We start from the raw sequence: 25004 nt of genomic DNA, 5'->3' as shown, positions 1-25004 counted from the left end.
CAGTAGGAGGCCATTCAGCCCCTCGAGCCTGTTCTGCATTTCAATGAGATAATGGGATGAGATGGTCTAGGATAGATGACCAGTGCCCTACCTTTTGTGGAGGGTGGTCTTGGACCTGAATATGCAGCAGTCTTTTGCCATCTTGCCCCCAAAGTTAGGGTGGGTTTTTATCGGAAGCAGTACAAAAAGGGCATTAATTACTGTTGGTGCCTGATTAGTCACTGAATTACTGTGTTCAGAAGCATTCATTCCAGTTCTGCTACAGTACACATTCAAACTCAGGAGTTATACCAGTTTGAAAGCGTTAGAATATAGTTTTACTGCAATTACATGACGTCTTGATTAGACTACATCTGAAGTATTATGTACTGTTCTGGGCAACAGGGCATTAAGAGTTAAATTATGAGCAGAGATTAGATAAACTAGGCTTGTATTCCCTGGAATATAAAAGGTTACGAGATGATTTGATTGAGGGTTGTTGGATTTTGAAAAGAATTGATAGGGTCAATCGAGAGAGAACATTTTCCGCTGGTGGGGCAGTCGAGGACAAAGGGACATAACTTTAAAATCAGAGCCATGCAATTCAGAAGAAAAGTTATGAAACATTTTTTTTTGCACAAAGATAGAAATTGTGGAATTCTGTCCCTCAAAAAGCAGTAGATGCTATCACAGTTAACCATCTTAAATTTGAGATTGTCAGATTTTTGGCTGGACAACGGTAGAGAGCCAAGGTGGGTAAATGAAGTTATGATACACATCAGCCACAATCTAAATAAAAGGCGGAACAAGCAGGAGGGACTGACTGACCTACTCCTATTCCAATGTTCCTTTTGAGAGCAAGTGAGACTGGAAGGCCAGGTATCTAACGCTTGCATCTAAAAGCTGGATTGATTTCAATTATCATAGAGAGTTGACTCCTCTGCTGGCTATCAGTTGATATCAATAAAACTTTCAAGCACAGGTTACAATACAATACTACAAACAAAAAGGAATAAACATATTTGAGACAGGGACCTCACGGAAACATTAACTCCTCCGCTCTCTCCACAAATGTTGCCTGATCTCCTGAATGGCCCTGAATTTCCAGCCAAAATAATGGGAAATGCAACGATATTTGGCATTATTAACACGCAAACCATTCAGCAACTTGAGGGGAGGAAGAGATACCCTGTTAACTGCTACAGATCACTGGACGATTTGTGCCACTCCGCCAATAACCTTGCAAGACAGCAGCTTGCCCGCAGCCTCCCCACAAGTTTCAAGAAACTGCTGCTTTTGCACATTAATTACCAATTAAACACTCTGCCAAAACTTAGGGCTAGTACTTAACAATGTAAGGACCAATTTAATAAAGAGATTTATGTTCCGATAATGCCATACAACCTCTCCAGCCCAGAATGATACCTGGAATGAGTGGGTTGTCTTATGAGGAAAGATTGGACAGACTGGATTTAGAAGAGTGAGGGGAGACTTGATTGAAGTTTATAAGATCCCGAACAGTCTTGACAAGGTGGATGTGGAGAGGATGTTTCCTTTTGTGGGTGAGTCCAGAACTAGGGGGCACTGTTTTAAAATTAGGGGTTGCCCATTTAGGACAGAGATGAGGAAAATTCTTTCCTCTCAGAGGGTTGTGTGACTTTGGAACTCTCTGGCCTAGAAGATGGCTGAGGTGGGGTCATTGAATATTTTTAAGGTGGAGGTAGATAGATTCTTGTTAGACAAGCGATTCAAAGGTTATTGGGGGTAGATGGGAGTGTGGAATTTGAGACACAAACAGATCAGCCATGATCTTATTGAATGGCAGAGCAGGCTTGAGGGACCAAATGGTCTACTTCTGCTCCTAATTCGTATGTTTGTATGTAATGGGAACAGTTGAAGCTGTGGAGTCTCATTCCTACAGCTAGAAACTTATTGTTAGAGCTTTTAAAAATAATTAAATCTAAAATTTTACGTTTTTTCCTTTCTGTTTCTCTTTCTCGCTCTCTTAATCCAATCTTTCTTTGTTTCTCTTTATTTCTTTTTCTGGACCTGATTTGACTTTAATTCACCCAATTTCCTCCTCCATTATTCCTGCTATTTTCTCAATCCTTATATCTCATTGGCTACCTGCTTAAGCAGGTAGACTGTTGGTCTCCTCATTCACCAAGGTCCCAGATGCCCTGTTGCCCTTACCGCAATGTTATCAGCTCGCACTTCCAGCAAGTTATAGGGCAAACGTTTGATGAGCTGAAGGGTGAGGGGTAAAGTCTAACTAATGGGACCCGTAATGAGATGCCCCACTCCCTCGAGAGCAGGTCCATTAACTGCTCCGTTCCCTCCACAGATACTGCCTGATCTCCTGAATGTTTCCAGCGTTCTGTTTTGGCTTTGGTGCAATATAACCACAGCTAGATTTAAACTGGAAACAGTCTGTCACCATCCAATAAATTCATTCTCACTCCTCTTGCCCAGATGCCTTTTAACTGCTTGCTAGCAAAAAAGCTGCACATCAGTGCAAACGATGCAGTATATTTATCCTATTTGTCAATCTTTTCAGTCCAATGTTTTGCTTTGGAATCCCAACCTGAAACTTGCTGTGTTCCTCATGACAAGCTTGCAATCACAATCTTGGCCGTAAGTGAGCTTGAACTTATAATGAAGCCTGTTCTATCAAACCTCAGTCAGTGACCTCAATCAGCCAGCTCCTGAGATAACTGAATCTCCAAATAACTTAATGGCATTTTGTTGCTGTGACCAAGATTTAATAATGAAAGGATTCAATGGTATTACATTTATTGTGGGAAACGAGGCAGACAAATTCATTTTTTCATCTAGAACAGGTTTTAACATTTATTTGAAATGAGTGGAAATTTGAATTAAGTTGGTTTGATTGAATTGGGCTGAAGTTAAAGAGTGACATTCAACTGAAGCTTGTAATGATTTGATGTCTTTTGAAGTAGCTGAATTGGTGTATTTTGTTTGATGAGAAAATCCCCATTGAAAACACCAGTGAAAAGCAATTAAAAATGCTTATACAACTTCTGTAGCTCTGTAATATGGGTCAGCGACACACGCAACATAGTAAGAAATGTCACCATCATCAGTGTACATTCTGTATTGATGTAGAAAGGTTACATATATGAAAATTGAGCAGCATAATTTGGGTGTAAAGTTAAGCTTCTCTCAGCTGCAATCCTTGTCAGCACAGCTCCATTCACCTGGCATAGCATTTAGTCTTAGTTACCTCCAGAATTGATTATTCCTATACTCTCCTGGCCCATCTTCGGTGCGTGGCCAGCACATGTTTCAGCTAGCCTGTATATCTTAAAGGCAGCCTGCCCCTCCTGAAGGGGAACAGCACCCATTGAATAGAAGTTGCGCTGACTGTCTGGAAGACTTGGAAAGAAGCAAAAGCACAGAATATGGAGCTGCAGGAAAGAGAGAGGGCTCCAGGTGTTCTGATGTGGCAGTTGGAGGTATTAGTACAGAAGGTATAAAGGAAGTGAGAAGCAATGTTTCCACATGGGGCCAGGAGGCCCTCAATGACCACCCTGAGAAGGTAATGGGAGCATCACCAATTTTAATCGCTCCATCATTGGCAGCTCGGCATTCAGTTGCCTAGTACCCAAGGTCTGAAATTTCCTCCCTAATCCTTGCTGTCTCTCCACTCTCCCCCTTTAAGACACTCCTCAAAACCTACTTCTTTGACCTGATGTGGCTCAGGCTCAAATGTTGTTTAATAACACTCCTATGAAACGCCCTGCTTCAGGGCCCAGGCAGCTGAAAGCATGGCCGCCAATGGTGGAACAGGGAAATCAGGATGTGCAAGAGATGAGAACTGGAGGAACGCAGTGTTCCTAGAGGGTTGTAGGGCTGGAGGATATTATAGAGCATGGGTGAGGCCTGTAAATGCCACTAATCCTTCCAAGAAGTAATATGTGGGTTGCTGCGGAATGTACTCTACTTCCATCGAGAGGAAATTGGGAGAGACAGCTGACGATCACTTTCAAAGCTCAGTCACTAATCTTCTCCTCTGGCTACATTTCAAAACAAGTTTTGTTTTCTTTGGAGCCTTGACTGGAGTTTGAAATTGGCAGTAATTTTTTTTTCATAGATCAGTAAAAAAAAGCCTTCTCCCAAAACATTATCTTCAAAGAAACATAGCACGAACTGAGAATAACTTGAAAGTTGAATCCGTCAAATTCCTTCTCAAAGGCATTCCTGTGCCTTTTCAATTTGCTGCTTATGCGGAGAATCAGGAAGCTTTTAAGTGTGTCCACACACCCAGAGTTCAGAATTACTGCTGTGTCCAACAACATCACTACAAAATTAACACCAAAGGATTTAAGCTCTATTCATCGCAGTCCTTTGAGGCCTCAAGAGCAAGAAATCAATGAGCAATATCCAATGAACTGGAAGAGGTCACATTAATGAGGGCACCTATTTAGTAATGCATGGAATAGCACAGGGCAAGCAGACAGCAGTTGTCTTTTTCTAAATTTGACAAATTTCAACTTTTCCAATTGTTCAGGTCGAATGATTTTGTTCAAATATTGAATTTGATTGGTTTCGATTCAGCTCATATTGAAACTAATTTGCTCATTCCTGGAACTCAAACCTGCTTACCATCCTCCAGAATTACATATGCAGAATATTGTCAGCATAGCACCTTAGTATTGTCCGAACTTCTCGTTGAGTTTTCCTGCTTTTCATATGCTGGAGATAGACAGATTAAACCACTGAGTTTCTGATTTGAGTACGGATTGCTCGACTTTCACCGTATCTCCATGTTGGGTTAAGAATTGTGATTAAAGCTCAGTGTTTGCTCTCAATGTTATAAGATCACCTTCGGCTCAAAGCTTGAATATTTTGAACTGAGCTGCACCTCTTAAGAGAAGCTTCATTGTGTCCATTGTATTTATCAGTACGTGTTCCAGATAATTAATCCAGAATGGATCGCTAACCTATCAGCTCCAGTCAGGGTCTTGGATAAGGTCACAATCTAAAACGTGTCCAGAATTTGTCTGTAATTCCTAACTGAAGAGCAAAGAATGCAAAGGAAATTTATGGAGGCTGGCTTATCCCAGAATTCATAGTCAAAGCGAAAGACTTCCAAAGAACAAAGAACAAAGAACAAAGAAAATTACAGCACAGGAACAGGCCCTTCGGCCCTCCAAGCCGACGCCGATCCAACTCCTCGATCTAAACCTGTCGCCTATTTTCTAAGGGTCTGTATCTCTTTACTTCCTGCCCATTCATGTATCTGTCTAGATACATCTTAAAAGACGCTATCGTGCCCGCGTCTACCACCTCCGCTGGCAAAGCGTTCCATGCACCCACCACCCTCTGCGTAAAGAAATTTCCACGCATATCTCCCCTAAACCTTTCCCCTTTCACTTTGAACTCGTGTCCCCTTGTAATTGAATCCCCCACTCTGGGAAAAAGCTTCTTGCTATCCAACCTGTCTATACCTCTCATGATTTTGTACACCTCAATCAGGTCCCCCCTCAACCTCCGTCTTTCTAATGAAAATAATCCTAATCTACTCAACCTCTCTTCATAGCTAGTGCCCTCCATACCAGGCAACATCCTGGTGAATCTCCTCTGCACCCTCTCCAAAGCATCCACATCCTTTTGGTAATGTGGCGACCAGAACTGCACGCAGTATTCCAAATGTGGCCGAACCAAAGTCCTATACAACTGTAACATGACCTGCCAACTCTTGTACTCAATACCCCGTCCGATGAAGGAAAGCATGCCGTATGCCTTCTTGACCACTCTATTGACCTGCGTTGCCACCTTCAGGGAACAATGGACCTGAACACCCAAATCTCTCTGTACATCAATTTTCCCCAGGACTTTTCCATTTACTGTATAGTTCACTCTTGAATTGGATCTTCCAAAATGCATCACCTCGCATTTGCCCTGATTGAACTCCATCTGCCATTTCTCTGCCCAACTCTCCAGTCTATCAAGATTCTGCTGTATTCTCTGACAGTCCCCTTCACTATCTGCTACTCCACCAATCTTAGTGTCGTCTGCAAACTTGCTAATCAGACCACCTATACTTTCCTCCAAATCATTTATGTATATCACAAACAACAGTGGTCCCAGCACGGATCCCTGTGGAACACCACTGGTCACACGTCTCCATTTTGAGAAACTCCCTTCCACTGCTACTCTCTGTCTCCTGTTGCCCAGCCAGTTCTTTATCCATCTAGCTAGTACACCTTGGACCTCATGCGCCTTCACTTTCTCCATCAGCCTACCATGGGGAACCTTATCAAACGCCTTACTGAAGTCCATGTATATGACATCTACAGCCCTTCCCTCATCAATCAACTTTGTCACTTCCTCAAAGAATTCTATTAGGTTGGTAAGACATGACCTTCCCTGCACAAAACCATGTTGCCTATCACTGATAAGCCCATTTTCTTCCAGATGGAAATAGATCCTATCCCTCAGTATCTTCTCCAGCAGCTTCCCTACCACTGACGTCAGGCTCACCGGTCTATAATTACCTGGATTATCCCTGCTACCCTTCTTAAACAAGGGGACAACATTAGCAATTCTCCAGTCCTCCGGGACCTCACCCATGTTTAAGGATGTTGCAAAGATATCTGTTAAGGCCCCAACTATTTCCTCTCTCGCTTCCCACAGTAACCTGGGATAGATTCCATCCGGACCTGGGGACTTGTCCACCTTAATGCCTTTTAGAATACCCAACACTTCCTCCCTCCTTATGCCGACTTGACCTAGAGTAATCAAACATCTGTCCCTAACCTCAACATCCGTCATGTCCCTCTCCTCGGTGAATACCGATGCAAAGTACTCGTTTAGAATCTCACCCATTTTCTCTGACTCCACGCATAACTTTCCTCCTTTGTCCTTGAGTGGGCCAATCCTTTCTCTAGTTACCCTCTTGCTCCTTATATATGAATAAAAGGCTTTGGGATTTTCCTTAACCCTGTTTGCTAAAGATATTTCATGACCCCTTTTAGCCCTCTTAATTCCTCGTTTCAGATTGTGCCTACAATCCCGATATTCTTTCAAAGCTTCGTCTTTCTTCAGCCGCCTAGATCTTATGTATGCTTCCTTTTTCCTCTTAGCTAGTCTCACAATTTCACCTGTCATCCATGGTTCCCTAATCTTGCCATTTCTACCCCTCATTTTCACAGGAACATGTCTCTCCTGCACGTTAATCAACCTCTCTTTAAAAGCCTCCCACATATCAAAAGTGGATTTACCTTCAAACAGCTGCTCCCAATCTACATTCCCCAGCTCCTGCCGAATTTTGGTATAGTTGGCCTTCCCCCAATTTAGCACTCTTCCTTTAGGACCACTCTCGTCTTTGTCCATGAGTATTCTAAAACTTACGGAATTGTGATCACTATTCCCAAAGTAGTCCCCTACTGAAACGTCAACCACCTGGCCCGGCTCATTTCCCAACACCAGGTCCAGTATGGCCCCTTCCCGAGTTGGACTATTTACATACTGCTCTAGAAAACCCTCCTGGATGCTCCTTACAAATTCTGTTCCATCTAGACCTCTAACATTAAGTGAATCCCAGTCAATGTTGGGAAAATTAAAATCTCCTATCACCACCACCCTGTTGCTCCTACAGCTTTCCATAATCTGTTTACATATTTGTACCTCTATCTCACGCTCGCTGTTGGGAGGCCTGCAGTGCAGCCCCAACATTGTTACCGCACCCTTCCTATTTCTGAGTTGTGCCCATATTGCCTCACAGCTCGTGTCCTCCATAGTGCCTTCCTTCAGCACAGCTGTGATATCCTCTTTGACCAGTAATGCAACTCCTCCACCCCTTTTACCTCCCTCTCTATCCCGCCTGAAGCATCGGTATCCTGGGATATTTAGTTGCCAATCATGCCCTTCCCTCAACCAAGTCTCAGTAATAGCAATAACATCATACTCCCAGGTACTAATCCAAGCCCTAAGTTCATCTGCCTTACCTACTACACTTCTTGCATTAAAACAAATACACCTCAGGCCACCAGTCCCTTTGCTTTCATCATCTGCTCCCTGCCTACTCTTTCCCTTAGTCACACTGACTTCATTATCTAGTTCCTTACAGGCTTTAGTTACTACATCCTTACTCTCTACTGACCTCATTTGGTTCCCATCCCCCTGCCACATTAGTTTAAACCCTCCCCAACAGCGTTAGCAAAAGCACCCCCAAGGACATTGGTTCCAGTGTGGCCCAGGTGTAGACCATCCAATTTGTAATAGTCCCACCTCCCCAGAACCGGTCCCAATGTCCCAAAAATCTGAACCCCTCCCTCCTGCACCATCTCTCAAGCCACGCATTCATCCTGACTATTCTTTCATTTCTACTCTGACTATCACGTGGCACTGGTAGCAATCCGGAGATTACTACCTCTGAGGTCCTACTTTTTAACTTGGCTCCTAACTCCCTAAATTCTGCTTGTAGGACCTCATCCCGTTTTTTACCTATATCATTGGTGCCTATGTGCACAATGACAACTGGCTGTTCACCCTCCCCCTTCAGAATGTTCTGCAGCCGATCTGAGACATCCCTGACCCGTGCACCTGGGAGGCAACATACCATTCGGGAGTCTCGTTTCCGACCACAGAACCGCCTATCTACTCCCCTTACAATCGAATCCCCTATGACTATAGCCCTTCCACTCTTTTTCCCGCCCTTCTGAACAGCAGAGCCAGCCATGGTGCCATGAACCTGGCTACTGCTGCCTTCCCCTGGTGAGCCATCTCCCTCAACAGTATCCAAAACGGTATACCTGTTGTGGAGGGAGATGACCGCAGGGGACACCTGCGCTGCCTTCCTGCTCTTTCTCTGCCTTTTGGTCACCCATTTCCTTTCTCCCTCAGCAATCCTAATCTGCGGTGTGACCAATTCGCTAAACGTGCTATCCACGACCTCCTCAGCATCGCGGATGCTCCAAAGTGAGTCCATCCGCAGCTCCAGAGCCGTCATGCGGTCTAACAAGAGCTGCAGCTGGACACACTTCCTGCACGTGAAGGAGTCAGGGACATCAGCCATGTCCCTGAGCTCCCACATTGAGCAAGAGGAGCATGTCACGGGTCTGAGATCTCCTGCCATTTTTAATCTTAAGCTTAAACTTCGTTAAATGAAAAAGGAACGAAAAGTTTTTAACCAATCACACGATTAAAAAAAAGAGAAATAGAAAAAGCCTTACCTTATCTACACACCACCGAGTCCTTTTTTTTTTGGTTAGAGGAGGAGGGCGGGTGGGAGACACTACAGGTGTAGTGTCTCAGGTTCAGAAACGGCCCAAATATATAGGGTTTTACTTACCCAGCAGCCCCCTGGTCTCCGCCGAAAACAAAAAGAAATTAAGTTTACTTTGAACTGACCTTCCCAGCTGCTCACTCGCTCGCACTCTCTGCTCCCGAAAAAGCTGCTTCCCAGCTGCTCACTCGCTCGCACTCTCTGCTCCCGAAAAAGCTGCTGCAATGAAAACTGCTGGTACTACAGTCATTGCTTCTACCTTTCTGTAGATTTTCCAGACTGTGGGAGGAGGATGGGGTGAGTGTGGGGGTGCGTGAGGGGATTTTCACAGCCAGTGGGCTTCCAGGATGAACCTTCTGGTTTCAATTAGATTCCTGTCTGCCTGAAGCAAAATGAGGCCACGACTAATTTAAACAGTGGGCCTCATTAACATGTCTCAGTTGACTTCCCACTTGTTCTAGGTAGGAAATGGGCCGGGATTGCATTGGAAATGGGCAGAAATTGAGGTATGCAGGAAGTGGAAGAAAGTTGGCAGGAAACAGTCAGGAAGTAAACAGGAAGTATGCAGCAAATGGCAGGACTTCGGCAGAAAATGGATAGGAAGTGAGCAGGGTGTTGGCAGGAAGAGGACAGGAAGTAGATGGGAAGTATGTGCTGACTCCTTGTGATAATCCAGGCTGCCCTCCCAGCCAACCGACCATCACTCAGATAACTTTGAGGACTGGGATTCTCACAGTAGGGAAGGGAAGCTGATGGTTGGGGAGTCAGAGGCAAGGCCAGTGTAAACATTCCATATGGCGCCTCCTGCTGTTCCTGGCCCTACAAAGAACAGTAAATTAAACTTACCTTGTGTGTTTCTGAATGGTTCACCTGGCGTGTAAGCCACAGGGATTTCCCCACTCAAGTTAGCATTCCAATAGTCATCTTGATCATGTCATTGGACCTGATCTGTGCATTTAAAGAGGACCCTAGTGGCTTCAGGTGGGTCCATTTACTGCCTGCTCACAAGAGCAGGTTAAAATCGAAGGTGGTGAAATCCAGGTGGGACGTAGGCAAGGATTTCACCTGGTTTATTTTGACTTCCCGCTGGCCTGATGCCCACCAGGAGTTTAAATGTTATTATTGCAGAATGAACAGATTATTCTGGGGTTCCCAAAACAGCCTAGGCTATGGTTCTACGATAAAAATTGACACATATTAATTGGAAACATATATGCAAGATTTGCCAAGAACCCTCTGTAATATCATAGAATTACACACCATTTACAGCACAGAAAGAAGCATTTCAGCCCAAGTGGTCAACTTATGCTCCACATGAGCCTCCTGTCATCCCTCTTCATCTCACCTTATCACCGTACGCAGGGAGAGGGAAAACAGGGAATTCCAGGCCAGTTAGCCTGATATCGGTTGTCAGAAAAATGCTAGAATCTATTATTAAGTAAGTCTTAACAATGCACTTTGAAAATCATAGTAAGATCAGACAAAGGCAGCTTGGCTTTACAAAAGGGAACTCGTGTTTAGTACATTTATTAGAGTTTTTTGAGGCTGTAACAAGTAGGGTAGATAGAGGGGAGATTAGCATACTTGAATTTCCAAAAGTCATTTGATAAAGCGCCACACAAAAGGTTAAAATGTAAGATAAGGGCTCATGAAGTTGGATTAATATATTAGCATGGATGGAGGATTAGTCACTGTATTGGAAGCAGACAGTAGAGATAAATGGGGCATTTTCAAGCTGGCAGACTGTAAATACTGGAGTGCAAGAAGGATCAGTGCTGGGTCCTCAGCTATTTACAATCTATATTAGTGACTTAGACGAAGGGACCGAGAGTAATGTAACGAAATTTGTTGATGATACAATGTTAGGTGGGAATGTAAACTGTGAGGAGGACACAAAGAGGCTGCAAAGAGATATAGACAGGTTAAGTGAATGGGCAACAAGGTGGCAGATAGAGAATAATGTGAGGAAGTGTGAGGTTATTTACTTTGGTAGTAATTTTGGTAGCAGAATATTTTTTAAAAGGTGCGCAACTTTTAAATGTTGATGTTCAAAGAGACTTGGGTGTACAAGGAACACAAAGTTAACATGCAGGTACAGCAAGCAATTAGGAAGGCAAATGGCATGACAGCCTTTGTTGCAAGGGAACTGGAGTACAGGATGAACCTGGATGAGGAGGCAGTGGTGTAGTGGTATTACCACTGGACTAGTAACCCAGAGACCCAGGGTATGGCTCTGGGGACATGGTTTTGAATCCCACCACAGCAGAAGGTGGAATTTGAATTTGATTAATAAATCTGGAACTAAAAACTTAGTCTAATAAGGGCCGTGAAACCATTGTCGATTGTCATAAAATCCCATCTGATTCACTAATGTCCTTTAGGGAAGGAAATCTGTTGTCCTTACCTGGTCTGGCCTACATGTGACTCAAGACCCACAGCAATGTGACTCTTAAATGTCCTCTGAAATGGCCTAGAAAACCAAGCAATTGTATCTAATCAAGGGCAATTAGGGATGGGCAATAAATGCTGGCCTAGCCAGCGATGCCCATGTCCCATGAATAAAAAAAAGTCTTGATATAATTGTACAGCGCTTTGCTGAGACCACACCTATGCAGTTTTAGTCTCCATATCTAAGGAAGGATATATTTGCCTTGGAGGCAGTACAGCAAAGTTTTGCTAGATTGGTTCCTGGGCTGAGAGTATTGTCCTATGATGACAGGCTGAGTAAATTGGGCCTCTACTCTCTGGAGTTTAGAAGAATGAGAGGTGATCTTACTGAAACATACAAGACTCTGAAGGGGTTCAGCAGAGTAGGCACTGAGAGGTTGTTTCCCATGGTTGGTGAATCTAGTTCATAGGAGCATAGTGTCAGGATAAGGGATCAATTATTTAGGACTGAGATGAGAAGAATTTTCTTCAGAGAGTTGTGAATCTTTGGAATTCTCCACTCCAGAAGGTTATGGACGTTCCATCATTGAGTATATTTAAGACAGAGAAAGACAGATTTTTGATCTCTCAGGGAATCAAGGGATAGGGGGAACAGGCAGGAAAGTGGAGTTGAGGCAAAAAATCAGCCTTGATCATATTGAATGGCGGAGCAGGCCTGAGGGGCCGAATGGTCTACTCCTGCTCCTATTTATTGTGTTCTTTTATCCTTCTATTCCATTCCCCCTCATGTACTTCTGTAGCTTCCCCTTTAACACATCAAACATCAAACTCACCTGCATTAAGTATATTAATATATTCTCAGCAGATTAAAAGAGTATTTTATCTACTCCGAAGGGCCCTTTCTGACATACTTAATAAATGAGTGTAATAGCAGAACTTATTTATGAGGCAATATTAACTCGTGGAGAAATGATTTGAGTTGCATCTTGCTCACTGTGTTTTGAATAATCCAGATTTGTTTTCAGGTCCAGATTCCAAGGGTACAACAAGCTTTTCACCATTTTTTGTGACTCTGTGCCATGTGACTGTATAAGCTACACATCAATGTATGTAATTTGAGTTAACAAAGAAGCTAGAAAGTTTACACACTGGACAGTGCGCACACCAGTGGGGACCATGGGAAAGGGTCAATTACCCAGTATCATTGTCCGGCCTGACCCTACAAAGAACTTTTGTTGAATCTTGGTTGAGCTCCAAAAACTCTCCAGAACAAAACGCTCACAGCACATTCACTGAGTTCCATGATGCCTTCCAATTGAACTGAAGCCAAGAAAGAGAAAGAACCACAACGTGGGAAACAAAGTGCTGGGACCATCAAAGCAATGCTCTGAATTGTTCTTGGAGCTGGAAACAACTTGTTCTTCGCACAAAGAATGGCGCCAAATGTTTCTTCAGCCTGGCCTGCACAAGATCTGCGTTGATGAAAGCTGGGGAAGCTAGCCGCTTTGTGGACGGATGAGCAATGGCAGATGCTAAACAAGAGATTCTCAGGCACTAAAAGGCCTCCTAAACCGCCAATATGGTAGGAAGGAAGTGCACACTCATTACAAACAACAAGTGTGTCTACCATATTGGTACAGGCCCAGCCTGAAACAGTTGTGGGATACCCTATTCGTATATATATGATTTGGTTTAATGCCACAAGGTTTTTGTTCACTCTTTAATGGCTTGTGGATTTGTATTGTAGCTTGGAATAATGAAATGGTTAAAGTTGTTCATTCCCAGGATGCTTTGGGTTTAATGTGTCAGAGTACAATTTAACTTCTTTTTAGTCGTTCTCGGGATTGTAGTTGTCACTGGCTAGGCCAGCTTTTATTGCCCATCCCTAATTGCCCTTGAGAAGGTGGTGGTGAGCTGCCTTCTGGAACTGCTGCAGTCCATGTGGTGTGGATACACCCACAGTGCTGTTGGGAAGGGATCTTTTCTTTCGTAATTTGTTTCTGGGATGTGAGCATCGCTGGTTAGGCCAATATTTATCGCTCATCCCTAATTGCCCTTGTAATCTAGTGGCTTGCTAGGCCATTTCAGAGGGCAGTTAGGAGTCAACCACATCGCTAACGGTCTGGAGTCACATGTAGACCTAACTGGGTGAGGTCGGCAGATTTCCTCCCCTGAAGGGCATTAGTGAACTAAATGGGTTTTTACAACAATCTGGTCATTTCACTTTCATAATTCGTGAGACTAGCATTTCCTTCCGGATTTATTAATTAATTGAATTTAAATTTCCCCAGCTGCCATGGCGGGATTTGAATTCATGTCACTGGAGCATTAGTCCAGGCCTCTGAACTACTAGTCCAGTTACATTACCACTGTGCCTCATTACAGATTTTAGACCCATGATGATGAAGTAACAGTGATGCATGTCCAAGTCAGGATGGAGTGTAACTTGGAAAGGAATTTGCAGGTACTGGTGTTCCAATGTCAAGTGTTTGGAAGATGCTGTTAAAGGAGCCTTGGCGAGTTGCAGCAATGCATCTTGTAGATGGTACGCACCGCAGCCATAGTGCACAGGTGGTGAAGGCAGTGAATGTTCAAGGTGGTGGCTGGGGTGACAATCAAGAGGGCGTGAGTTCCAAAGAAGGGTCACTGACCTGAAACGTTAACTCTGCTTCTCTTTCCACAGATGCTGCCAGACCTACCGAGTGGTCCCAGCATTTCTTGTTTTTAATCAAGAGGGCAGCTTTGTCCTGGATGGTTTTGTCCATGTTTGGACCAAAGCTGTAATGCGGTTTGGACACTCAGAGAATCAAGGGATTTGGGAATTGCACGGGAAAGTGGATTTGAGATAGAAGATCAGCCATGATCTTATTGAATGGTGGAGCAGACCTGAGGGACCATATAGCCTGCTCCAACTCATTTTCTTATGTTCTTATAGTTCTAGTCTATAGTTGTAAGCATGCAACATTTGAGAAAATATTTGTGAAATAAATCGTGTTGATACATTCCCATTTACACCTCCTCTAGACCCATCTTTTATTTCTTTACTTGTCCCATTATCACCCCTGTTTGCCTTGCACATCATCCCTTCTGGCATTTAAACTCTCCTGCCTTCCACACTATCACAGACCTTCTTGTTTATTTCTTTCCCCCTTCCCTGCCTCTGTATTTGCTTAAAACCTGTTATATTTCTAATATTTTCCAGTTTGACCTGAAATGCTATCTCTGTTTCTTTCTCCACAGATACTGCTGAATATTTCCACTATTCTCTGTTTTTATGTTCGAGGGCACAATGGGCTTGATTCATGAATGTGGCGCTGTGGTGTTTGGCGGAAACAGAATAGGCACATGAGCTCGGGTACTCTTATTGCTTTGCCCAACTGATGTCGTAGTGGTAATGTTACTGATGTAGTGATACGGAGGCCCAGGCTAATGCCCTGGGACATGGGTTCAATTCGACAGCTGGTGGAATTTAAATGTAATCAATAAATTCAATTCATACAAATCTGGAATTGAAAGCCAGTTTCAGTAATGGTACCATGAAACTATCATCGATCATTGTAAAAATCCATCTGGTTCACTAATATCCTTTAGGGAAGGAAATCTGCCATCCTTACCTGGTCTGGCCTACATGTGACTCCAGACTCAGAGCAGTGTGGTTGACTCTTAATTACCCTCTGAAATGGCCTAGCAAGCCACTCAGTTGTCAAGGGTAATTAGTAATGGGCAACAAATGCTGGTCTTGCCAGCGACGCCCACATCCCATGAAAGAATAAAAAAAAGTTTGGGGAGGTTGATTAGGCAAAAGGGTGTATAGGGTGCCATGTTTAAAGGATGACCATGTGCAATGGGCATTGCTAAGGAATCAGGTGTGGTGGTAGCTGATTCAACGGGCACAACTATACCTTCCTCAGTCTGTCTCCTGCTCCAGTACAACTCTTCTAATCCATACCTACTGTTTTCTATTCTTCAGCCAATTTCTTCTCCGTTTTGAAGTTTTGTCCTGAATCCCCAAAGCCTGAAGTTTAGCTAATGTCCTTTTGAGTCGAACTTTGTCAAAAGCCTTTTGGAAATCTAAGTATGCACTATCACAGGGTGCAGCCAACTTGACTTCTTCAACGAGATCGAGGGTAAGTCAGGAAAGATTTTCCTCTTTTAAAGCCACATTGTTTACTAAGCTAATGTTGTGCATTGATTTCTCCGGCTGGATTTTAATGAGCCCTCAACGTCGGGATCCGTTGCTGGGGGGTGCGGATGAGGCCCGCCATGGACCTTGAAGCCGGAAGGGTCCAGCCCAATCCTCCCGGCAGTAGTATGGCACCGTAGCGGCCCCACCCCCTGCCACTCGACGACAGGAGCACAATCACCCCATATGCAAATAAAGGAAATTAATAAATTTGCATGTACTTACCATTAATCTTGATGTCCCGCTGTGATCCTCAGCCTGGCGGCCGGCACTCCCGCACCTTCGGATCCCCCTCCAGGACAATGAGGTGCGTCACCGGTGGGCAGGGGGATGGAGGTAAGTTTCTCAGCATGGGGAGGTGGGGGGATGGGGCCAAATTAGCATCATGGGTGTAGGGGATGATGGGAAGGGTTGACGTTTAATGTTTGTACAGTTTGGGGAGGAAAGGTCAGATGCTAAAGGTAAGTGTTTTGGGCGAGCAAGGACAAATAATTAATTAATTGTTATTGTGGGGGTGGAAGAGGGGCAAAAGAGATATATTTATTTAATTTCATGACATCTTTCTTTAAATATTTAAATATGCTGGTAGGGCTAACAGCCCTTTAAAAATGCACAGGCAGCTGATGCCATTGCGGGGGATGGACAGCCCGCCTCCTCCACGTGATTGGGCGGTGGGAGGTGATGGGGTGAAGGCCCACCCGGCTATTTAAATGAGCTGCTGCACTTGGAATCGCGGCGGCCCTTTGGTGTGTGGCCCGCATGGGCAAGCCGCCATTTTCAGGCTTATAAAATTCAGCCCCTCAATTTTACACCTGTTGATGGATTCCACTTTTTTCTTCATGTGATTGACCTTAGACTAATGTCCAACCATCTGGTACTTACCGAGTGTTTATTGGCTCCCACGTAATTACTGACAGCAACTCCCTGATCTTTCTCAGCATTCTGAGAGCAGAAACAACTGCCCCATTTACAATCACAGCTCTGCCAAATTTAGGCTGCAGTATAGGCCAAATAATCCACTGAGGGGGTCATTCAGGCACCTCCAAGTTGCCCAATCTTGTGTTCCCCCATCAACCACCACCCCTGGTCCCCACCACATCAATGATGTCCACAGGAGTGGTGACCACACCACCCGCCACCCCCCCCCCCCCCCACTCCCCACCGTGTTTTCCCTGCAAGCCCAGGCATTGCAGCAGCTGAGAAACCTGAGCTGTATGCTGGAACCAAGCACCACATGCCTTCCAAAGTTAACCTCGTGAAAGTAAGGTCAATCATCTAAGCACAGGAACCTCCTGACACCAGGGAATGGATTTTTCTTTGATTCTTTCATGGGTTTTGGACATTGCTGACAAGGCCTAATTGCCCTTGACAGCTGAATGGCTTGCTAGACCATTTCAGAGGGCAGTTAAGACTCAACCACATTGCTGCGGGTTTAGAGTCATATATAGGCCAAGCCAGGTAAGCACAGCAGATTTCTTTCTCTAAAGGGCATTAGGGAGCCAGATTGGTTTTTACAACAATCGACAATGGTTTCATGGTCTTCTTTCGACTAGCTTTTAATTCCAGATTTATTAATTGAATTCAAATTTCACCATCTGCCATGGTGGGATTCAAACCCATGTTCCCAGAGGATTAGCCAAGGATTCTGGATTACTAATCCAGTGATATTACCACTACACCACCACCTCCCCTAGTTATCACTCTAGTCAGTGAGAAACAATACTGAAGAATGGCAGAAGATCCTCAAATTCAGGCCCTTCACCTAGGAAACAATATAAGTTAGTCTAAGCGAAACACTTCTGTAAAAATAGTGGACAGAGGAATTTGATCAAGTACATTAAGCTTTTGCATACTAAGTCATTTCCACCCAATAAAGCTTTTGAAGGTTCAAGCTCTACGAAAAGAATCGCACCTTCACTGCAATGGAATAACTGTCCTCATCAGTCTGATGGGTATTAGATTCCGGACATTAATGCATAACATCATTATACTTCATTACATCGGAGCGACTGTGCTGAAGTCATGATCTGTTCATTGCCATGAGGCCAACAAACTAAATATATATACAAAGTGCATAGATTCCAGGCAGAAATGAAGAAAGACAGATGGCAGAGCAGATCTGGGTTACTCACTTTCCCCATTCCCCGACGCTAACTCCATGAACTTCTGTCGGACGTCCAACAAAACAAATGCGTTTTCAAAACAAATGCAAACCTGAACTGAAAGAAAGCCTGGTGGCAGAAGGAAGCACAGCCAGTTTGTTTGTGCACACTTCAAAACCTATTTACTGCTGTGCTGGTTTTGCATGACCCTCAAGATAAAGAGATTTTCAACCTTGTCAGAAATGCTAGTCTGTTTATGTGGTTGAAAAGAGTACCAGTTGCTTTTAGTAAATGAATACACCAACCTGCAAACCATTCCTCATCCCTGCACCCTCATTGTGTCACATCGAAGGCTCCCGCCTCTACCTCAGTCTTCCCGGGAATTTGTTTCTTTCTCAAGGATTGAAATTTATTGGCCTAGACGCCGGAAAGTGCTGGAAAAAACAGGCCCATCAATTCGCATCAGTCTGCTTTGTCTTCTACAATCTTCAGACTTTAATATCCAACCTTGGCATCACTGAACCTTTCAGGGGAGTTTTTAAATGCTGAAGCACTGGGGTGGGTGGTGCGAGGGTGGGGGGAGAGGGTAGTTCTAGAAGCCTGTGAGAAACCAAAAGGTCTGAGCTTCCTGGCATGTGAACTTTGACCCTGACAGCTTCCCGGCCTGATGAACAGGCTTGGCTTCCCGGCCTGTGGGGAGGACTTGGGAGGAGGCCGCAAGAATAAGTAGGCCTAATCACCGACCCTGAGGTAGAAGGGCGCCCAAATCCAGGCAGGCTCCAATTCCTGACCCTGAGAGGTGGTCCGGTCCCCAACCCCAAGGTAGTGGGGTTCTCGATCCCAGGGAGGGTTTGTTTGGACAGTGAGTGTTTTTTGGTGGAGGTGCTTGTGGGGAGGGCTGATGGAAGAACTCCTGCTCCTCCTGGCCCACAAGGAATGCTGTGAAGGCACTTGCCTTCTCTCCGAGGCTGTCCTTGCCTCGCCTCAAGGCCTGGGAAACCCGACTGACCAGTTAAACGTGCAAACCAGATTAAATCGGAGGTGCCAGCCTCATTAACATATTTAAAATGCCAACCAGGCTTCCTGGGTGGAGTGGGTTGACTGCCTGCTTCTTGTGCCACCTCAGTAAAACTCGGAAACCAGCCCCCTCCATTTAAATGAGCCCCTGTGGGTAAAACTGGGAGAATGGGATGCAGTCCTTACAGGAATCAGGGTGAGGAAGTGTAGTCGAGGTAGCTGCAGGAGTCAGTGGGCTTATAATGAATATTTGTTGATAGCCTATCAGCAGAAATGGAGACAGAGAAGTTGAAGAAGGGAAGGGAAGAGTCAGAAATAGACCATGTGATGGTGAGAGAAGGGTGGAAATTGGAAATAAAGTTGATGGCGTTTTCCAGTTCAGAGCCAGAGCAGGAAACGGCACTGATACAGTCATCACTGTCCCAGAAAAAGATGGCAGGGAGGGGACCTGAGTAGGATCAGAACAAGGAATGTTGCACATATCCCACAAAATGGCAGGCATAGCTAGGACCCATGTGGGTGCACCTAGCAACACTTATTATTTGGAGGAAGTGAGTGGAGTTGAAGGAGAAGTTGTTCAATGCGAGAACAAGTTCAGCCAAGTGAAGGAGGTTGGTTGTGGATGGAAACTGGTTGAACCTCCTTTCAATGAAGCCCACTGACTCCCACAGCTACCTCGTCTTATCTTCCTCTCACCCTGCCTCCTGTAAAGACTCCATTCCATTGCAGTTTCTCTGTCTTTGTTGCATCTGCTCTGATGATGCAACCCTCCACACCAGCGCTTCTGATCTATCTTCCTTTCCCCTCAGTCGAGAACTTCCCCCCTTTCTGGTTGCCAGGGCACTCGACTGTGTCCATCCCATTTCCCACACTTCTCTTCTCACCCCTTCCCCTCCCTCCTAAAACCATGATCGGGTTCCCCTTATCCTCAACTTCCATCCCACCAGCTTCCATATTCAATGGATTATCATCCACCATTTCCACCACTTCCGATGTGATACCATCACCTTGCCCTCCCCTCCCCTTTCAGCTTTCTGAAAGGACCATTCTCTCTGAGATACCCTGTTCCTCTCCTCAATCACCCCAACACCCCCTCCCCTTTCGTATGGCACATTTCCATGAAAGTGCAGGATTTGCAACACCTGCCCTTTTACCTCCAACTCCTCATTGTCCAAGGTCCCAAACACCCCTTCCAAGCGATTTACATGTAGTTCCTTCTTACTGTATTCGCTGCTTACAATGCGGTCTGCTCTACATTGTGGAGATAAAACGCAGATTGGGAGACCGCTTTATGGAACACCTTCCTTCAGTACACAAGCGTAACCCCAAGCTTCCGATTGCCTATCATTTTAATTCACCGCCCTGCTCTCACGCTCACCTCTCTGCCCTCAGCCTACTGCAGAGTTCCAATTAAATTCAACACAAACTCGAGGACCAGCTTTCGATTTGGCACTTTACAGCCTTCTGGACTGAAAACTGGAGTTCAACAATTTCAGACCGCAATTTATTTATTTATTTAGAGATACAGCTCTGAAACAGGCCCTTCGGCCCACTGAGTCTGTGCCGACCATCAACCACCCATTTATACTAATCCTACATTAATCCCATATTCCTACCACATCCCCACCTTCCCTCAATTCCCCTACTGCCTACCTATACTAAGGGCAATTTATAATGGCCAATTTACCTATCAACCTGCAAGTCTTTGGCTGTGGGAGGAAACCGGAGCACCCGGAGAAAACCCACGCAGTCACAGGGCTCCTATTTTGATTCCTTTTCTTTGCATGCTTTAGACTTAATCCTAATTTTGCTTTTCTTTATTCTGCCATTGACACCTCCTCTGCACACATTTTTTGTTTCTTTACTTGTCCCATTACCACCAAATCTTTTGTCATTTAATGTCTCCTATCATCCGCCCTATCACAGGCCTTCATTTTTATGCTTTCTCCACCCTCCCCATTACAGCTACTTGTAACCTGTTACATTTCTAACCTTCCCCAGTTCTGATGGAGGATCATTGACCTGAAACATTAACCTAGTTTCTCCTTCCACCGATGCTGCCAGATCTGCTGAACATTTCCATTTTTTTTATCATTGGGGAGAACTTCCCTGCCCTTCTTCAAAATATGTCTGTGGGACCCTTTACATCCACCTGAGAGGACAGTAGCTGAACATCTCAGCTAAAAGACAGCACAGCTCTCACCTGGCACCTGAGACCTGACACCTGAGGTGTCCTAGGCCCAACCATCTTCAGCTGCTTCATCAATGACCTTCCTTCAATCATAAGGTCAGAAGTGGGGATGTTCGCTGATGATTGCACAATGTTCAGTACCATTCGTGACTCCTCAGATACTGATGCAGTCCGTGTAGAAATGCAGCAAGACCTGGACAATATCCAGGCTTGGGCTGATAAGTGGCAAATAACATTTGCGCCACACAAGTGCCAGACAATGACCATCTCAAACAAGAGAGAATCTAATCATCTCCCCTTGTCATTCAGTGGCATTATGATCGCTGAATCCCCCACTTTCAACATCCCAGGGGTTATCATTGACCAGAAATTAAATGGAGTAGCCATATAAATACCGTGGCTACAAGAACAGGTCAGAGGCTTGGAATCCTGTGGCGAGTAACTCACCTCCTGACTCCCCAAAACCTGTCCACCATCTACAAGGCACAAGTCAAGAGTGTGATGGAATACTCTCCACTTGCCTGGACGGGTGCAGCTCCAACAACATTCAACAAGCTTGACATCATCCAGGACAAAGAAGCCCGCTTGATTGGCACCCCATCCACAAACATTCACTTCCTCCACCACCGACACACAGTGGCAGCAGTGTGCACTGTCTACAAGATGCACTGCAGCAATGCACCAAGGCTCCTTAGACAGCACCTTCCAACCCCGCGACCTCTACCACCTAAAAGGACTAGGGCAGCAAATGCATGGGAACACCACCACCTGCATGCTCCCCTCCAAGTTACACACCATCCTGACTTGGAACTATATCGCCGTTCCTTCACTGTCGCTGGGTCAAAATCCTGGAACTCCCTTCCTAACAGCACTGTGGGTGTACCTACCCCACATGGACTGTGGCGTTTCAAGAAGGCAGCTCACCACCAGCTTCTCAAGGGCAATTAGGGATGGGCAATAAATGCTGGCCTAGCCAGTGACGCCCACATCCCATGAATGAATAAAAAAAACTCAATAGAGTGTCAGCCTTGATTTCATGTTCAAGTCACTTGATTGGGACTCAAACCCACTACTTATTTAATCTGCTGCAAGAACGTTACCAACTGAGCCACAGTGATACTTCAGTGGGATTTCTTAATAGAAAGGGTAACATTTTTTTGTAATCTCAGGGATTCTATGTGCTATTGAGATAATAAAAAAGCAAATATTGAAAATCTAAAACAAAGACACATGTAAAGAGAAAAGGCAGTTGAGACAAAAATCTGTCTCTTTTTCCAAGTCCACAATTTCCTATTATTATTTCTGTCCTGTTTCTGTCTCGTTATCTCCAGCCAGTAATTCAAAACTGGGCAAGTTCAGGTTCTTCTCCTGAGTACCTGGGAAGCACTCAGATGTCAGATGTAGAGGATAAAAGGATGAGTACCCATTATACTGGATCTCTTCCTCCTTCCCATTGCCTCAGAATTTCCTGGGAGTTCCTGGGGAGTGCAGCAGTCACGCATTAAGTTTGTAGATGCCACGAAGTTAGGAAGGGACAGTAAGTAGCTTAGCATTTGCAAAGGGGCATGGACAGATTAAGTGAGGGGGAAAAGCTATGATAAACAGAACATGGGTGCATGTGAGGTCATCCACATCTTGCCCAAGAAAAATAAATTCGAGTCTGTTAAAAATGTTGCAAAACCGGGAAGTGTAGAGAGGCAAAGAGATTTGGGAGTCCACATACACAAACTATTAAAAGCTGGTAGATAGGCACGGAAAGCAATCAGGAAGGTTAATTTAGAATTGCCGTTGGTCAGATAGCAGCAGGAAAGGAGTGTGTATGCCCCCTGCTCCCCACTCAGCCTGACTTCCACTGAAAGTCCAATCGGAGTCGAAAACTTTCCCTGGGTTAGAAAGCCATGTGAGTTGCCTTGTGCGCCACTTAATGCAGGAAAACCAAACCAAAAATGCACTTGTCCTCCTACTTCAAACCCAGTCCTGGAATTGAGAAGCAGATTTTCATATATGTTTCAATGGTACTTTATTTTTTTAAGAGCATTTTCTTGAGACATCCCTTGAGTTCAGAAATGCTCATCTAATTATCTGAATTGCTCTTTTGGAGTGTGGAAGGCTGTCTCAAGAAGACACTCATTCTCTGATAAATGTTTCCATTTTGTGTTATTATGATACTAGTCTCTAAATTCCATCATCAATTTTGTTTTAAAGCTGTGAAATGAATCACCATTTATATCCTCCTGAGAACCATGTGTCAGTATTATTCTGCAGTGATGACACCACAATAGCCTTGCTCAGTCTTCACGGTATATATTTCTGTGCTTCTTCTAATGAACTATTTAATGTTAGCATGGCAATCATATTGTTAACATCATGTCATAAATAATTATAGCTATGAGAAAATGAGCACAGGCTGGAGTGCATTCTCAACGTTGAGTTAATTTACTTTAACCACTTGAGGTTTGCTCACTTGACCCCCATGTATGATATCAAAGTATTGGCTTCCTGATCAGGTACACCCAGCTCGGACCAGCAGATTACAGGAGCACTGGCCAGGAAATCAGCACAAATGTGGAGATTGGAGCTAAATACCAGAGGAGAGGTGAGAGTAGCTACCTTTGACAGCAGAGAAGCATTCAACTGAGAATGGCATCAGGGAACATAAGGTCATAGCGACAGAGGGCTGAATTTTCGTTGGCCTGAGGAGGTGGGACTGGCAAGCGTGCAGGCAATTTGGCTTCGGAGAGTGACCTGCCTGGTTTGCCAACATGTTTCCGTCTCCAAGCCATTTTGGAAGAGACTGGTATGGGGGTGGGCTGATGGCTATTAGCCCATGAGTGGAGGGTAGCCAATTATACCGCTTAAAGGACCTATTAAGGCCAATCTCCTGAGTTTGAATGAAATTTGCCGGTTGGCATGTGGGACCCCCCTCTGAAGTCGAAACGCACCCAATGGATAGAGGCAGCCTCACAACAATAGACCCTGTCCCTACCAGGGCTGCTGCAATTGCCATAGCATCACAAATGCAACTGCAATACACCCCCTTCACAATGGCTGCCTGGCAACTGTGGCCTCTTTGTTTTTGTAAAGTTTGAAAACTCGATGGAGGATGCCTCCATCTTGAGGCACACTCTTGTTTTCCCCCCTACATCAGCAGCTTCTACCTCTGACAGTGGGGCTGCCAATCTTTCTGTGCTGACCTCCAGCCTCGGGAGCCCACCCTCCATCTGTAATTGGATGGTGAGCGGGCCAGCTGGCCACTGATTGGCCATCTCCTTGAAAATTGCATTGTTGGGGGGGGTGGGGGGGTGGGGTGGTGGGCAGTCAGACGCTGAGGCAGTATGGAGTCAGGAGCCAGAAATGCTCCTGATGTTGAGGCCATGACCCAAAAATGAAAATTCAGCCCATAGGGTCATTACAGCACAGAAGGAGCCCATTCAGCCCTAAACTGAAGTTCGTAAAGGTCAAGGAAAATCACTCCTGTTGATATAGTCAGACCAATGCAAATAAAAAGATGGTTGTGTTTGGCAGAGGTCAGTCATCACATCCCTGCAGGAGCTCCTCAGGGAAGTGTCTGCAATCTAACCACCGTTTAGGAATCAGCTGGAGTTATTGTGGACAATTCTGGGCATCACACTTCAGTAAAGATCTAAAGGCATTAGAGAGGGTACAGAGAAGGTTTATCAGGATATTACCAGGGATGAGGAACTTCAGTTTGAGGAAAGGTTGGAAAAGCTAGGACTCTTTGCATTGTATATCAGTTGGTTGCACTCTCGCCTCTGAGTCACAAGGTTCAGGTTGAAGTCTCACTCCAGGGCTTGAACACAAAAATCAAGGCTGACATTCCAGTGCTGTACTGAGGGAATGCTGCACTGTCTTTTGGATGAGATGTTAAAC

Source organism: Heterodontus francisci, chromosome 5 (assembly GCF_036365525.1).
Source record: "Heterodontus francisci isolate sHetFra1 chromosome 5, sHetFra1.hap1, whole genome shotgun sequence".
NCBI lineage: Eukaryota > Metazoa > Chordata > Chondrichthyes > Heterodontiformes > Heterodontidae > Heterodontus > Heterodontus francisci.
This window is presented reverse-complemented; position numbering follows the sequence as displayed.